Source organism: Manacus vitellinus, unplaced genomic scaffold, assembly GCF_001715985.3.
Source record: "Manacus vitellinus isolate BGI_N305 unplaced genomic scaffold, ASM171598v3 scaffold_4_pilon, whole genome shotgun sequence".
NCBI lineage: Eukaryota > Metazoa > Chordata > Aves > Passeriformes > Pipridae > Manacus > Manacus vitellinus.
This window is the reverse complement of record NW_021940604.1, coordinates 34,187,007-34,205,627: the sequence shown is the minus strand read 5'-3', so window position 1 is coordinate 34,205,627 and position 18,621 is coordinate 34,187,007. Positions and strand designations below refer to the sequence as shown.

The 18,621-nt window shown below is 38.1% G+C and overlaps 1 long non-coding RNA gene across 1 annotated transcript; it reads left to right on the top strand.

The window, feature by feature from the left end:
* Positions 1–3,102: 3,102 nt before the first annotated feature.
* On the top strand, positions 3,103–6,009 carry LOC108640695. The gene is made up of 2 exons (XR_001921414.2): positions 3,103–3,746; positions 5,648–6,009. It is a non-coding gene; the product is annotated as an uncharacterized LOC108640695 (long non-coding RNA).
* The last annotated feature ends 12,612 nt before the right edge of the window (positions 6,010–18,621 follow it).

Genomic DNA, 18,621 nt, shown 5'->3' with positions numbered 1-18,621 from the left:
CATAAGCAAACTTGGCGTGTGGGCGGGATTTGCAAAACTGCGCTTGTAATTACCTATGGTTCACTTCATGTGTGCTTCAAGTAAACTCCCTGAGGGCTCAGTTCAGTTCTTGATTAACGTCTCAGATGATGCAATGGGTGCTACAGATTACAGTTTAATCTGGAACAGGATTAGGGCGTAGCATTTTAGGGTGGGAAGCTGGAACCAAGACAAGCAGTACCTACTGTAAAATACAGAGTAAAAAAAAACACACATCACTTTTTTTTTTCCAAAAAAATCGTTAATGATATATTTTTTCCAAGAAAAACATGAATGATGCCTTAATGCCAGTGGCCAAAGTTTCTACATGTTTCTTTAAAGCCACAGTATTATGCCATGTGGTGTGAGCATTAAGACCTTAAAAGAACCTAGCTATTTTTTAAACCACAAAACAGTTGAAAGAGAAGTTATGTATGTGCTTCAACAGAAGTTCAGTTTGGGAAAGATTGAGTAGAAGTTGTATATAGGTGAATCTCAAGTGTTTTTATCTGTGCCATCTGATGAAGTAAATGTGAATAGTACAGTCTGCTTTCTGATTTTCTCTGTATAAAAGTTTAGTTTGCCAGCAGTCGTTCACCATTATAACTAATCCCACACGCTACATGAAATTTATTTATGCATTATTTTCCTAGTGATAGCTTCTTTGAGCTCCAGTCACAAATGTACTTCAGAGGTGGCCTTGCTCCAAGTATGCTGCCAGTTGGCCTAAGAACAGTGATGACCATCTGGGGAGATAAGGAAGTCCAAATGCAGCTGAAGTCAGTCATAAAAAATGCTTTATTGCACAATAACAAGTTCAAGTGAATAGCTGGGGCAGGCATCCTTTGGAGAGGTAAAGGGCTCGGTGGAAAAATGAAGAGGGTTTAAGTAGAATAAGGCCCAAGATTCTATATGAGAAAAATAATTTCTAGAACCTGGACTGCCCCTCAAGTCTTTAAAAAAAAATACTATTGTAAGGAATAGAAAACTACAGCAAAGAACAAAGAAAAGTTGGAAAATAAGTCATGAATAGGACATAATGGAGTCCGAGTCAGCCAAAATCGTGACATAATAACCAAAGGCTTTTAGCAATAAGTTTCTATGCAAGATTTTTATCTTGTTTACAGGACTTTTAATATTTTCATTGAAAATTAAGATATTAACTACTTTGCCTGTTGTTTATTGTTCAGGTTTTTGTAATCGACCCCATCTTATAGGTCAGTAACAGAAATTTCTGCTATCTTGTGCTGCCTCTGCATAAGCAGCAGCAAGCTAATAAACACCTTTCACAGAACAGAGGTGCTGTAATTTGATTTGCTAGTGCTATGCTGAGGTGATAAAGTAACATTGTAAAACAAAAGTAGCTCAAACAGGTTAACCTGAGCCTCTGTTTAAACTATGTCTTTTGGTTTGGCTTTTTCTACTCCTGGAAAGCTACAACATTGTTACAGAAAAATATCCTATTTTAAGACTTTCTGAAGAAATTACAGGTTGTGGAGATGAAAAGCCGGAACAAGTCGTTGAAGAGTCCTTTTTAAAGTTCAACAGCCAGATTTGTGTACTACTTGCTTGACAATAAGGAACTGTCCATCTGGCTTTTTTCAGTCTGTGATGAAAAGGTCTGAATTATCACAAATAAACATGTAATTATAAGAAAATAATAAGCCTCTGACCACCATTGTTACTTTTTATAGCAGCTCTAGACTTTTAAGTCAATAATCTATAACAAAAAAAGGTAAAATGGAAAAAGCAGCACTTAAAAAGGAAAACGGGTATACTTGGCCATCTTCAGAATTTGAGGAGGAACATCAGTTTTGAGTGACTTAACAGCGTACAGAGGGTATGTTTGTCTTAGTTTTGCATCTCAGTTCATTGACTGTTGAAGGGTTATGGGTTGCCTGTGCTCCAAATGTGTATACTCATTTAAGGTTAGGGGAGACAAATCTAGGCTATAGGGAGGACAGTACCCCAGTAGGCAGCTTTCTGGTGACCTGTTAATCTTATCAATCCATCCGGTGTAGTCTGGACCAGACTTAGGCTACTTGGTGGAATTAGAGGAGAAGATGTAAATGACATAAGGAACAAATGAACTCTGCACTCTGTGCTATCTGAAATTGACCCTGAATGTTGAAAAAAAGTGGTAATCATTTTTATCAGCCAATAATCAAAAAGTTCAGTCTATATATCAAAAATTAAAATAATTAATTTTTTTCTTTTCAGCTATGCTAAATGTCAAGTGACAGATTTCCCCCTTCACATATCTATTTATGGTCCACAAGTGGCCTAATTATTACCAGTGTCCTCTGAAACCTTGAGTAATAATTCTTATTGGTAGCAGTAATACTCTGATTAAGAAAAAATTACTCAGCTCCAGGCTTAACTTCTGCTGATACTAAATAAGTTCCTCATGATCTTTCTCTTTTATGAACTTGGAAAAAAATATTATAAAATACTGGAAAATTTGTATTACAGAACTAATAGAGGAAGATTCAATGTAACACCTCCTAGCAGGGAAGACTTGCAAAAAAGTATCTCCAAATTTATTAAAAGTATGTGCATCTTGCTTTCAGAAAACCTATCCTCCTACTGAAACAGACAGGGTTATTAAATTCCAGATGACAATACTGTTTAAGAATAGTTTGGAGAAGAAGTCTGGGGATCGAACAGCATGGAAAGGAGGATGGTGATGGATGAGGACTCCCGGAATTCTGATCAATCTACTTGAAAGTTCCCCCGTGAGGGTGAAGTAGGAAATCGAGATGCAGTGAGCACCCAGGAGCTTTTACCCATCAAACAATGGTCAGCAGAGCAGGGTCTTCATCTTGCATGACTGGGAACACTTCCGCGTAGCTCTGTCATGGCAGATACTCTGATGTCTCTTCTTTAACTTGCAGGATTTCCAACTTATCTCATTAGACCTTGGGAGCATCTCTGATGCTCAAGGTAGATTTTCTGTTATTGTAGTAGTCCAGATACCAGTGATGTGAGATGTGTGCAATGAGAATGCATTGTCCCACATTTGTTCAGAATTCCCATATTTAAAAAAAAAAAAAATAAAAAAATTTAAAAGAATAGTAAAAAATTATGCTAAAGGGCCAAATGTACATGAAACAAAAATTGCATTTACATACTGTAAGTAGTAAAAGAAGTTTTGTGGAAACTGGCAAAGGGACAGTCACTCTCAGTGATTGGTATATAATCTTCAATACAATCAGAAACTGCAGTATGTTTAAAGTGGATGTTTTCTGTTGTGATGTGAAATATTTTGCAGAAGAGCATGATTTCTAAACAAAGTGGGGCTTTTATTCTGTGGGAAGTTTATTGTAAGAGTGCAGCACGAAAATTCAATTTTTGGTCTGTCTTTCCTGCACATCTTTCACTCTGATCTTCCTAAATAGAAGGAGCAAAGCTGCAGACTATTTCAGAGCATCAGCCTCCCATGGAGAGAAGAGGATAGATGGAAATGTGCGAGAATCAAAGACATTCTCTTGGGCTTCATAAGGACTTTCCAGTGCAAATCTCAGACTCCTTAACCACAGCAAATAACACTGCTGGTCATGAGACAGTCTCACAGACAGGGGAGAGGCAAGATCATGGTGATTAGGAGAAATGGAGGATCTGTCTATAGCTTCTGAACTGGTGGGAACAGAGAGGAACTGCCTTTCTTACCCTGTTCCAATGATTGGGAAAAAGAGGTCGTTTTTTTTCAAAACTTTTTTAAAGACTAGGTAAATGTCCTGTTTACAGTACAGCTGATATATTTCTGGCCATTTCGTGCCCAGATGCAGCTATTTGGGCCATATTGGTGCTATCCCTGAACAAGTCATCTGATACCCTCTCTGGCCCTGAGTGCTAGATATAGTGGCTTTGGGGTTGCTGCTGCCAGTATGGTCCCACTGTGCTCAGTCAGGGTGGCAGAGGGTGCCCACCTACTGCCACACAGTGTGCCACACAAAGTGCCATGGCCAGGATGCACTGCACAGCACTGGGCACAGTGGGATGCACCCTATCTCTGAGTGTACCAGTGTGACCTCTGCAGGAGTTCACGGCCCACCTGAAGTCATGCCTGGAGACTGGGTTATCTTACTCCAGCTGCATGACCAGGAATGCCAGGAGCACCTGCAGTCACCACTCCTGCACATTGATCTGCAGTGACTTACCGCTGTTGTGGGAGGTATTGGTTCCCAAAATGGGATAGCCCTGCATTAAATAGTATGTTGGCAAAGATAGCATGGCATTCCCTTTACATCGCCTCCAGATAATTCTCCTCCAGCCTTACCTTACTTCTTTCTAGGTCTTCTCATGTGTTAAAAACCTCTTGATGGCAGAGTGTTTGGAAGATAAAAAACCTCAAGGAAATAAAATCTTCACAGCTACTAGGCACACCTTTGCACTTACCATGCAGTGCCATCTACAGTTGAAAAACTCTTCTGACACTCAGATGACACCGCAGTATTGTTTGGTTAGCAGCTTGCAGGCTTAGCAGAGCAATTCTGCAACAAAAACTATAGTAATGCAGTTTTCTTTGCAAGCCGAGCTTGTTGAGTGCAGGCTCAGGACTCAAGGCAGATCTCTTATCTAGTCTCAGCATTGCCAGTGGCTCACTCAGTATTGCTTTAGGCAGTGGGGAGAATATTCATCCTTCCTCACTTCCACCATAGTCTGTCTCCATGCACAGTAACAATAAGCTCCTCCACTGGAACTGTAGAAAACAGGAACTTAACTATTTTGCTTTAAATTGTCCCTTGTAGGAGGCTGTTTCTGATCACTGACTCCCCAGCAAAATAGAATCATACAATGGCCTGGGTTGGAAAGGACCTTAAATATAATTTAGTTCCAATCTCCTGCCATGGGCAGGGACACCTTTCACTAGACGGCTTTGCTCAGAGCTTCATCCAACCTGGCCTTAAACACTTCCAGGGATGAGGCATCCACAGCTTCTCTGGGCAACCTATTCCAGTGCCTCACACCCTCACAGTAAATAATTTCTTCCTATTGTCTAATCTAAACATGCCCTCTTTCAGTCTGAAGCCATTCTCTTGTCCTGTCACTACATGCTCTTGCAAATAATCTCTCTCATTCTTTCCTGTTGGCTCCCTTCAGGTACTGAAGGGAAATGGAGGGAGGTGGCTAATAGGGCTACCTAAAGTACATTGAAACATGAATAAAAGGCTGAATAAGAAATGGTAAATATTTCAATAGCTAAAATTTGAGATTCAGTTTTAGTTTAGTGTGTGATGAAATTACAAATGAAGATGCAAGTGAAGTGATAAAAGAAGTGAGTAGGGTCTCCTTTTTCTGAATTTTTTAAAACATATATATAGAGTCATAGAATATGAGTGTGAGTCATAGGTTTGGGTTGAAAGGGACCTTAAACATCATCTTGTTTCAACCCCCTGCCATGGGCAGGGACATCTTCCACTAGACGAGGTTGCTAAGGGCTCCATCCATAATAGTTCCTATTAGCTCTACTAACTGAGATATTCTTCTCCATTTCCCCACAAAACTCAAATTCATAGTGCTTATGCTCACTGTTTGACTCGCTGTTTCAGACTAGCTTAAGGAACACTACGTTGTCAGAAGATACCAGTCTCCCTTTATGGTTTCATTACACAGGAAATATTTTCAGGTGTGCAAAAGGCAAGTCTTTCTCAGCAACTGAACTGAAAGTGTGGACCTCTTCCCGCAAAATATCATCTCCTGTGCAAACTGCTAGAAATACTCTCTCGTCTGTTCTGGATGGAAGAAGTCTTCAAATCGCCTGCAGGGAGGCCTCTCAGAGAAGTACAAATCTGTGGATCAAACATTAATCAGGATGTAGAAGAAGGTGGCTGGCTGGTTGTCCCACCCAGCTCAGCGGCTGCGGTTCTCTCAAGGACATCACACGTATGGCACCACTAGATGCCACTGTCGAGACACATTTGTTCTTTGATCTGGCTTCTCCAAAAGTATTCAGGAAAATCACATTAAAAGAATGGCAAGATATGTTTATTTGTAGCGTTTTGGGTGGTCTTATTCTGAAAACATGACAGGAAAACACAATCAAAGAAGCTGAAATTTCTAGCGAATATGGTATAGTTTCCTGAAGTAGAACCAGGGAAATATCTTTTCAGACTACTCCAAGTAAGTTCATTTTGTATTTAGTTGTCTAAATACTTACAGTACCATTTAGAGACAGAATAAAGTTCTTTCACCTAATCACAATCCTACTTAAATATTATAGAATCAAAATTAGGGAGCGAAAGTGGCGTGTGAGATTTCTATTTAATTAGACCAGGAAAAAATGCTAGTTCTTCCCTAGTTTTGCCAAAGTCCTCTTATCTGGGAATATATGCCTTCCTTGCTCAGCTGCAAAACGTCTGTTCTTTCTCACATGAAAGGCAGCTGATAACCAACAGCCAGGACAAAAAGAAAGGAACCTGTAAGCTGGGCCATTCTTCCACTTCCTTTTTCCAATAGTGAAGAAAATAAGAAGTATCCCATTACCCTGAAGGTATATTGTGGAGGACTCCATCCAGCTATTTGACTGGGACTAAAGCAAATTTGCAATCCTATTTCTAGACTCTAGAAACTGAAATAATCCCTTAATCGTGAGAGGTTCTCCTTCTGTCGCAGAACGTGTCCGCACGCTCCCACATTTCTTTGGTCTAGTGGTTACCTGAACAGCTATCCTTATGCTAAATATTGCTCAGCTCCTGCCAAGGTACCTGCAGGCAGTGGGACCGTTTCCAGGCTCGGGTAGGCTGGCACAATAGGGAGACTGACCTGAAGTTCCAGCTGAGAAACAGTGACACACGGCTGTAATTCTGATGCTGTTTTGAGCAAATGTGAGACTATTTTAATTTGGCATCATTTGGAAATGAAATAAAAGGACTTGTGCTCAGAATCTATAAGTGGCAATTCAGTGAATGTTTAGTATTTTGAAAAGTGAATCAAAACCTGTAGTATTTGAAATTCAAAATGTTGTTAAAAATGCAAAGACATTAATTCATTTTTCATTTTTAAAAGTAATTTTTACTATGCATACGTCTTCCCTAGCTGTTGCAGCTTGAGAGTTTGGTCACTAGTAAATTGCAGAACATGTGGCTGCTACTTCTTGAAAAACAGCCTTATCAGCTTGCTGCTTTTAAGGTTCTTTTTTTTTTTTTTTTTTTTTTTTTGAACAGAATAAACCTGTCAAGGCAGATTACATACAGGATTGGATTAAGTTTTTACTAAGCCAGTAAGTATTTTCTCAGGTCAGTGAAGATACTGTAGACCCACATTGCTAGATCTACAATATAAGTTATGTGGATTTCAGAAATACTCCTCTTTTTAATACAAATCAGACTAGATCTTGTTTTCAGCAGAGCCTCACAAACATACCTGAGCACAACAGAACAACTGCAGCACAGACCTGGGAATGAATGTGTAGGACAGAGGATAGGATGGAGAGGCAGGAATTTCGTGGGCCAACTATGCAAGAAAAAGAAAATGTGGAATACACCACAGTCTGTTACACAGCTCACAGCACCCTTCTAATGTCTTTCTTATCAGCAATAAAACTGGAATACTAGCATAAGACTGCCCAGACTGCAAATGGATGTTTTAGCAGAGACATGTAACATTTTCAAGATAAGTGGTAAAATACTTCGAAATCACTGTGACAGCCAGGAAGCTCCAGGTTGGCTCACCATACTAGTTCTATTTCAGCCATTCACGTAATGACAGTGTAAATGGAATAGAGACTGCCAAAAGTACAGACTCCTTGTCTTGCAAAGTAGTATGGGAAAAGATTATGTGAAAAAATATTCACAGATTAAAATGTTTTTTAAAAAGAAGGAGGACAAGAAGCAACACTCAGCTATAAGTGCTGGGCATCAGTTCACCGACTAATGACATGGTTAAGAAAACCCCAGGAGCCCACTCTGCTGTGGTGATGGGATCCTTGGCTTTGAGACCCTGCCTGCCCCGGGGGAGCCCCTGCCACTCCATATTCCAGCCCCACTATGCCCTGACATTTGCTTTATTTTGAGGAAAGTGGTCATTTCTCTCTGAATATACCCATTTGTTTGCCAGGTACTCTTCCTTGCTCTCTCAGCTCTATTTTTACAGAAAATAATAGAACGGAAGAAATAGAGAGCATTTTTCATGCCAAAGCTCATTAAGCAAACTTGGTTCAGCTCCCAAGCAAAAAGAAAAGGAAAGGAAAAAACAACTCAGAATCCTGTTTTCCCCTGTAACTCAGTAGCATCCTTAAAGAGCTGACCTGTGAGAAATTATTTTTGTCTATCTTTTAGTTGCCTTAGTAAAGAATTCACAGCAGTGTCTCACCTCAACATTGTCTTATGTCTTGGCTCGGCTCTATGGCAGCACAACAAAACCTTTATGATGTTCTAACATCATGTGCAGGTACATTTTATACTAAGTGGCATTATGCTATCCTCCCACCAAAGCATGGAAAAAAAGGCTGGGGAACAGATACTCAGAGGTGGTGTTGAAATAAGAGACCCGTAAGGAATTTTTAAGTGACTGGTGTTGCATAGTGGTGAAAGGAATGAGACACAAAACACAATTTCTGTAATAAACAGGTCCAAATAGATGGGGTTTAATGATATCATGTAGTCAGTGTAATGATTCACTCTCTACTCTGTAGGACATTGCTGTTACAAGCCCTCCTCAGCATCCTTTTCTTTTTGCAGCCTGCTTTTATATGACTTAAAGCCTTGCATTCAGTCTTTTTCAGCCTGAACAGATTATGGCCAGCTTTTTCTCAACTCTGTCCAACAAAGAGGTCTGTATTACCAGCACAGGCAATATCGTTGCACAAGAGCATTTTCCATGTCCTCACATAGTCAAACACCAAAGTTAGTGTAGCTTTATGCAAAAGACAGGCTGGAGGGGAAGAAGATAACAGAAAACTTCTTTTATAAAAGCAGCTTCTGAAAAGTAAGAAGCTTAATCTGTCTGCTCCAGTCTTTTAAGGAGTATCTCCCTTTAAGAGCTAGTAAATCTCTGATCTGGGACTCAGCTGCTGATCATATAAAAATGGCATATGTCACTGAACCTTCAGATGCCTCAGCACCTACATATATTTTAAACTCATAAGCACTCACAAAAAGTCATGTCCAGATGGTATAAGACTTAAACCTGGTTTCTCTCTCTCCTTGGCACTTGATTATCTCCTAGCTATGCTCTTTATATTGCTTGCACTGCTTGTACCTTCTAATTTATATCTCTTTAAAACATTGCCATTTTGGTAAGGTGACACTACACACATACCTGTAAGTGGCTGCATCGGATATAAAGTAACAGAAGATTATGTCTGTTGTTCTGATCTGTCCTGCAGAAGGTAAAAATCTAGAGAAAAAAGGAGAACGGGAATTACCAGCTGCTAAGACAGCAGAAGATAAACAAAGCCATTATCCTCCCATCAGATAAGGAAGCAGAAAAAAAATTCTGGAGTGACCTCATACACTTCATCTAGGATTGCTTTTCTCAGATTCTAAAATGTAGGTATGTAATGAAAGAAAGTCCATTAAAATGTTTTAAGGAATTTTGCCTGAAAACCTATGAACCAGTGTCACCCTGTTACCTTCAACAGAGTGCTTGATCACTCTAACAAACAGCAGTGATTCATTCTATAGCACACTTACATGACACTTATCAGTTTTTACCTATATGCAGCAAGCACAGCAATGCCTATAACAATACAGCTGAAATGCTAGGCATCTGGCTCATGCACCTGAAAAATGGTAGGGAGGTAATTTCTTCTCTCAACACAAGAGAGAATACTCCCAGTGCATCTCTCGTGCTGCAAGAGGAATACTGAAAAGATTAATGCCTCTCAATGAGGAAGCCAGGCGATCATGAGCTGCCTGTGCCACTTGCACAAGGAGAGAGGAAAGCATTCCTTTGGTGTCCTTTGCCTCCTGGGGGACATGACAACCTCCTTGTAAAACTGCAGCTGCTGGTAAAAGCTCAGGTCAGTGACTCTGTAATGTGTCAAACTGGTCTTTTTTACCAGTATATCTATAGTGTTTGTGCATCACTCAGACATACATATATACAGTTTATATATGCAGCTAAGCAAATAGGGCTTACTCTGAGTACTTTTACTTTAAAATAAGTACTTCTAAAATTACTTTTGAGTAATTTTACAACTATGACCCCTTTCACAAGCCATTTTACCTCAGAATACTTTTTTTGTTTGTCTTTAGATATATGCCCCGTGCCAAATGATATCAGCATTTTAATTCTCTGAAGTAAGATAAACACATGAATCCTAATACTCCTTATGAAGGATTTAGACAAAAATGAAAAAAGGAAACCAAAAACCGCACAAGGTTATAACCAGTTGTAGTCAGCTTGTTCAAAATGTAAGTTTTGAAGCTATCCTGTGAGAAATGCGGATAACAACAAAAACTGATTCAGCTGAGTTCATAAATCAGATGATTCCTTTCAAACATTAAGAGTTAATACATCTGTTATACTGGCTAGAGGCTGCTCTTTATGGTAAGTCAAAGAAAAGCATGGGACATCTCCAGGATGCTCTACACATTATCGCAGAAGCTTTTTAACAGCTGAAAGGCTACTTTGTCCAAAAGGGGAGTATCAGAGAGCCATGAAAGTTGTAGATGCATTTCGGATACCAAAGTACCAAAAAGGAACATCATCAGTAATAAAATGCTGTGCCCTAAGCAATGCAATCTGGTGAATAGCTTTAATCGGGCTCCCAGAAAAGTCCAGAAATGGAAGCAAGAAACTAGTAAGGGAGAGGAAGGGGTTAAAAGAGCTCAGCCCTAACTCTGCTTGAATGGAAATCAGTGCCTTCCAGAGGAACAGCACAGGATAGTTTCTTTAAAAAAACAGTACCTGTAATCCTTCCTTATTCATTACCTGTTTTTATAAAGCAAAATTTTCCCATGGAATGAGAAATAAGCACTGCATTATCCCAAGGATCTAGATTTCTGTTACTCTTACACTAAATACAGGCAAGTAGAAACATTTTAGTTGATAACAATGCTAGTACAGGGCTGATTTTCTTTCTGTTTTTGTATAGACAGTGCCCAGTTTGGAGTGCAGCTTAATTCCTGGGACTCAGCTAGGAACAGAAATGTAACATATGGAGCTGTTTGTAGAATTAACATTGAAATTTAGTCAAGCAGCTTCTGTAATTTTACATGCATTCTGACCCAGCGGAGTTATTCCCTTTCTATAATTAAGTCTATCGTCGCTGTAATAGGAGCCATATCTGAGGCTGGAGAAATGTCGCTTTAGCAAAAATGAACATGCCTCATCAAAACCAGAAAATGTTCAAGGATATTAACTTTTCAAAAAGAAACAGTAAATAAGTCATCTAAGCTGCCAAAATAATGCTTTCCCTATTTTCGTATTATTGTGTTTATACAAAGACCATCTTGTGAGCAAAATAATATATTCTGTAATTTGCATTTAACATTGCACCTGAAATAATTTCTAGCCATTGCAACAAAAGCATGCTTTTTACTTCGGCTACACGTAATGCATCTCTGGAATTCTCAGGCTGCCAGCTGTTTTATATATAACATGCTTATATCAAAAAAGAAAAAATTATATTCCACTCCTATAAAAATAGCATATTAACACAGTCAAAGCAATCTGGTACACAAAAGAAATGAAAATAGCTACAGCAGGTTGATAAGGAACAACCAGTATAAGAAACAAAAGGAACCAACATAAGTGATGAACTTTTAATGAAATGAAAAGTTCTGGTTGACTTAAAATTTACAGAGTGTGAATGCCTCATTGATTGCCAGTGCTATCTGACAGGGCATGGTACAGTCCAACATAACTTATGGATAGGAAATAACATTTCCATGTTACGCATCATGACCAGTTTCAGACAGGCACATGTCGCTGCCAGTGAGGAAATGGTTAGTACAAAAAAAAAAAAAGGAATCCATGTCACGGCTGAGGTTGCAGCCTAAGAAACCCACATGCAAAGGCTTTGTCCTATGGATCACCTCTCTTCCCCATAGGATGGAGTTATATACATGGTCCCACGCTCATTTGCAGAGGAGTGGCATAGATCTGTAAGAAAGTGGGTTTATACTAATCCAAAAATAGAAGCAAACCTGAGTGTATATAAGACAGGTTAGATTTCCAGAACCAGAATTGTTTTATTACTGCAGGTAAACAAGTCAGCCACTGAGATACAGAAAGTCAATTGTAGGCTTAACAAACTAAAAATACTCCTATCAAAATTCACTTGACATTTCTGCATAAAAAAAGTTCCAGCCTTTAGCACACATAATTGAAATGAAGAAAAGATGATTTGTTCAAATCTACTCCAAGCTTTGATGTAAGGTTGTTTTTTTTTAATTAATTGAATGAAAAACTAGTTTCTCTTCTCCATCCAACTAAAGACCTCTGGTACACACAATTAATACATGCCTAGACAAATTTAGCTCTCATTTATTCTGAAGCTCGACATTTGACCTTTTCACACACTCAGTATTGCTTTCTACAAATTATCTTTATTTTTAGATTAAACAATTGCAGCACTTTTTTTTTTTTCCAAGAAGAAGTGACATGAAAAAGTAATTATGAGATACATTCTCCCCATTCATGTTTCACTACTAAAGACATTGCCTGAACACTTAATAAACCTTCTTTAGGATTACATTTGGCAAGGTAAGACATGAGATTTAATAAGCATAGCCTATCTCATTTTTGCCTTATAGACTGAATAGCAAAATTTAGTCAATAACAAGAAATGCTAATTGCATTTTCTCCCTATTTCCAAGGGACATATTTTGATATTATACATAGAACCTTCCTTTTTTTGAGTAGTGCTGTTCTATTCATCAACAGTGTACAAACAGTATAAATTTACCTTCTAGAGACACCAACTGTGAGTATTGGGCACAAGAACATCTCTGTAACAAGGAAATAGTTAGAAGCCCTACAAAGTGCCCTGACTTGAGAATTTAGTTACTTACAATGAATGAATTAAACTCCTGGAGACAAAACAAGGTTAGTTAAAGTGTGCTAAATTTGCTATTTTGCTAAAGTGGGGGGGTTGTCTGAATTCATATGCTGTTGGATTATTCCTTAGCCTATTAGCATTAACCTGAAGAAAATAAACAAAGCCTTAAACCAAGGAAGAAATAATGAGAAGAATTAACATGCTTTTGAGAATGCTGAAAAAGATTTGAGATAGCAAAATGATTGTTCTAGCTTTCACATTCAGTATCTCTACCAGTGTAAATGGCAACTATAAAACCTGGGAATTATTTCATCCTATCTGAATTGGGAAACGATTTAATTCTGAGCCTGCAACATAAGTAATTGTGTAACCAGATGAAAACATTTCTATAGAGCTTCTGCTCCCATTAAAAACATCTGCAGAGTGTCACATTACCTGTGGCTTTTAAGACTTTACATTATCATCTGTCTCGTGCACATCGTGGTTAAAATGCCAGTCCTAGCCTTTTGTGAGAGTCTTTCAAATATATTTTCCCTCTCTGCTTACACAGGCTTATTTTCTACACCAGCCAACACTTTTTCAAAATAATCACACCCCATCCAGGGCAAGTATGTAAATAAGAAATGTTCTATCAGTGGGCACCATACAGCCAGGGTTTATTTGGCTTTTTCAAAGACATGTAGGAGACCCATAATGAAGTGCTGAGAGTTAAGGCAAAGAACAAGATTAAGTGATCCATCAGATTTTGGGAAACTGTCACTGCCTAGCAAGTCACTAAATTCTTTAGCTCATGAAACTGTGGCAAATAGCCCTGGCAGTCATCCTGTGCTCCTGAAAGGCAGTAATGTTCTGTCACTGAAAAGGAGCATGATTTTAAGAGCATTCTTGAAAATAACAAACCGCTTGTTCAGCCTGAAACATAAAAGTAATTAAAGTATACCTTTATGTGAGCATAAAAGACAAGTCAAGCTATGATCTGAGAAATGTTCACAGGGCAGATGACACAAGGTGTCAGTTATGGCCATGCAGGTGTCTGTGAAGGAGCAAAAGAATTGAACATCCTGCTGCAAAGCTGAGAGGCACTCAATGCTCTAGGAGGATGCAAGTGATGGATGCCACATTATAGTTGTCAAATTGCTCAAGGAGCTGCTTGCTTCTCAGGCAATATGTGAAACCTCAGAGTTAGTAAACAGAGCTGACAAAGGGTTGCAAGCTCTATTTGATCACTGTCACGAAATCACTAAAACAGACAAGACTTGGCCAGAATTGTCCATGATGACACAGTCAACATTTTTTTCTCTTTGCTGTAAAGAAGAAAGGTATTTAGCTCTGTTGATCATGAGAGATGTTAACAACATCATTGATTCCAGAAGACCCAAGTTTGATTTCCTGTCTTCTTCTGAAACCCTTTATTAACTTTAAGTAGAAGAAAGAATTTTTTGAATAATGTTAAGTATCTGCAAAATCATAAAGACATATGCATGAAGGAGAGTTTTGGAAAGATATGTCCCATGAGAGTGACGGATGTGCTTACAAAGTATCAGTATATGATTGCATATTAAGTATTTTTCAAAGCATATATCTTGTATGCATGCTTAAAGATCAGCTAAAAATCAACCCATCATTTACCTTCTAAAGAAATTTATCAACTTTCAATCACATTTGCCCTCAAAAAGTAAGGACCAGAGAGAGGGGACAGAGCATTTAAGAATGTCTGCTAATGTTAACGTGTGCATAATGGTCCCAAGTGCCAGTATCTTCTGTAAAGATTACATACCAACTAACGGGAATGCTTTTTGGTTCATTTGCTAGAATATTGGTCCAACTTTCAAAAACATCAAAAAGGGTTAGAAACTGGGAAACCTGGGCTCCATAGAATCGGTCATTTCTGAAGATAAAACTTAGAAGAGCTTTTATCTTTGCTGCAGGTTTCACTGTAAGGCTAGAGATACCTGAATTATCTCAGAGCAGCTTAACTGAGATGCCTGTAGCTCTAGCCACAGCTATGAAGAACAGCAGCTGGCAGTGTGTGCATTATGTACAGTAACATATTATTTCCTGAAGGAAGATCATAAAAATACAGGGTTTTGAAACAGATCTAGCCAGCACTAGATCTCCTAGCAGCATTAAAGGAAATCTTGTCCAAGGCCAGTCTTTTTTCTCTTGTATTTTTCCAGCTATTGAGTTTGCCTTCTCAGACGACTCTGAACTGTGACTTGGGAACGTAAGATTGGCAAAGTGAATGCATTTTTCAAACTGATACTAAATCATGGACAAAAATGCCAGCTGACTGGAGATTTAGTTGTCATGGCATATAGAAAAGCTGCCTCTACTTTACGTAAAGCAATAAATTATTACCTTTTTAATACTTGTTGAGTTTCAGTTGAAAACACAGTGAAGAGCAAATGAATGCATCCTGACCCATTTTTCCTCTCCTATCATCTTGCCTGGTTCTGCTTCCTGACTTGCAGCAGTTTTGTAGAGGTACATGCATTTGCAGTTTGTCTAAGCATGTGATAAAGAACATGTTGACTGAAAGAAATAATAAATCGAATACTAACAGTGCAAAAAAGAGAGAAAACGACTCTTCTGTCACTGTAGAATCATAAAATTAAAAAAAAAAAATAATTTTACTTGCAGCCTCAACAATTCCAAGATACTATGCAGTTTCCACTCATTTGAATAGGAATCTATAAATGCAACAGGGCATGTCCTAGTATTTTTGCAATTACTAAAAATTGACTTTTTCACATTAAAATTACTATTAAATACTGAAACTGATTTACCCTCAAGAAAGGACTCACGGACTAGTATAATTTAGAACTTAAATGCAGCCAAGACCTCCACGCCCAGTGTGATCGGTTTCCAGTTATGATTATAAGTACCAGCAGAAAATATATGTGATAAGCAATAAAACATACCCAGCACTGAAAACTTCAGCGGGATTTTTTTTTTTCCAGTTTGACCTAGATGATTTAACCATCTTAACAACTGCTTTCTGGACATTTTCCCCAGCACCACATTAATTTTGAAGTGTCATGTTTATTTACTCAGTATTAGCATCTCAAACTTCAGAATATTTTAACCTAGCTGTAAAAGAAACAATCTTTCCAGACTGGATCTAATTTCATGTCATGAATCTCTTCAAGCAGGAAAGCCTCAACAAGAACACCTTTGTTATGTTACCTTGTATCACCTCCATCACAGGCTGCGAGGGTGCCATCTTTGCCCACTCTGCCGTGTTTCAAGCAACACATCTCTTCCACTTAGAGGAACCTCTATATCTGTGTGTTTGTATTGCCTTGAGGTTATCCACAACTGGAAGCCTTTTTTTTCAGTTACTTCTTTAACCCTGTTTTTGGTTTTGTGTTTTTGGGGGTAGGAATTGTAGGAAAAATGATGTGGGCACTGAGAGTCAGTCTGTGTTGTAGGCTGTGACTGTTCTGTCCCAAATGTGAGCCAGAGCAGTCTCAGGTAGTTTCTGCTGTCCTCAATACCCATTAAATAAATTGCGGGTATATATGGTTCGTTCTGAAACTAGCATGACCCTTCAAAATGTCACTTCAATACTGCATTTTTGTAGAGACCTGCACACAGAGAAGCTAAAGAGCTTCAGAAATCCATTTTAGCTACTTCAACGCATTTTTACTCTGTAAATATGACACAAGGAGGCCACAATAAAACAAAGAAACAATCCAACAACTTTCTCTGTGGGACTTTGCAAGACATATATTGTGCAAGTGTCTTTCTAACATCAAGCATAAATGATAGTTCTGAAGTGTATTACAAACATACAGAAATCCAGAATTAATGTGGTTAGCATTAGATCAACTGTTAATTTTTAAAGGCAGGAAGTTTTGAATCCCTTAATAAATATTTTAATCCCTTAATAAATATTTGTGAATAAATATATTCAGATGATCACAGAAATTCGTAACTACAATTTCTTGAAAACTGAATTTCTCCCAGAAAAATGTTCAAATACTTTTTCATGTCATCTGTTAGTTATATTGTAGGGAAAGATAGATCAAAAATAGATCTTAAAAAAAATCAAATGTTTTCTGTTTCTCTTTATATTCAAAAACTACAAATTTTAGAATTTTGTCCCCTTTATTTTCATCTCTCCACCTCTGTTTGGCCAAGGAATGTAACTGAATTAATCAGGTCTTCTGCTTCACTTGCATTTTTTCCATTCCTTTTTCCTTCTATAACTGAAATTTTTTAGAGCTAGAAAATTAAAAGAGGTGATGTAAGTTTGTAACAGTTTTACTTTGTTTTTAAAACATTCAAGATATTAAGGATTCTTAATTTTATTTGCAAACTTCAGCTTAACAGAGAAGCATATTTCTGACTTAAGAAGTGCCTCAGCTACAAATCAATGGAGGTTGGGAAAAAATATTGAGGAGTCCGTATTTGAATAGAATTTAATGTCTTTCTTCAGCAACCTCTGTTGGCCATCATAAGAGACAAAATGCTGGACTAGGCAGATTTTTCTCCAATGCCATAACAAGACTTTGTTTCCTTTTTCTGGTGCTGAAGTTCTCCCCAGTTCATACTCAGAAATAATAAACCTAATGGGCAGACCTCAAATCATTTACAACATCGAGCTGATAATTAGTCTTTATAATGTAAAATGCATCTATTACCCATAAAAGATATCAAAACATTTCAGTAAGCCCAGTAAGATTAATTTTCAATGGTTAGCTGGTGATGACACACATCATGCTTCACTATTGCATTAAATCCTTAAAACTAGCATATTTTTAAGCATGCAAAGTTGGACAGAGAGTGCTGTGGCATTTTGATCCTGACTTTATTTTTTTTTTGAACGAGACTACCAGAACAGACACTTGTTCCACATATACTTGCAGAGGACCCTGTGATTCTTGGCCATGACATCACAGAAACAGAGAAATAAAAAATTAAGGACATGTATTCCTTAAAAACACTCAATTACTACATCGGTTCCCTTTAGGTTTTGTCTGTCACCATAGTGGCCTTATGTGTAGATAGTGGACTTCCAAGGGATACAAAGATTGGACCTTAGAGGTTCTTGGACTGCAGCAATAGTGAGAAATTGTACAAAAACCTGTAAGTGTTCACAACCATGAACTAAGGAACAAGAATTCCAAAGCTGCAAGAAGAAGTCAAGAAAAAATGAAGATTTGCCCTTCATACGTACAGATTTACATACACCCACCTTCCATTGTGGTCTTTGAGACTCTTTTCAGGCCTAGCAGAAATATAAGTATTTATTAGAGTCATGTGTTCACTAGCTCATTCAGCTGATTACAGGACAGGGAACCTGCTATGAATTCTGAAGTACTGTCTTTAACTAAGTACAATAAAATACCACTAATACAGTGTACTAAGGACACAGTTCTATAGCATAGGCAAGTTTATATCTCACAGCAAGGATACATTTTTCTTTTCTGCATTTCATCCAATCATCCCCATCCACCTGGAAGTACTATAACTAGCTCACCTCTTCACTCAGTTTTACAGTCTGTTTTGAAACAGAAGTATTTCCTGTAGCCTTTTGCTTGGGCAAGCCTTTGCTCAAACTTTTAAAAGTTAATTTAGTCTTTCCACTAAGTCCTTGTACATCTAGCCTCCAAATCACTTTTATTGCTCTTTTCTTTCTTTCTTCTTTC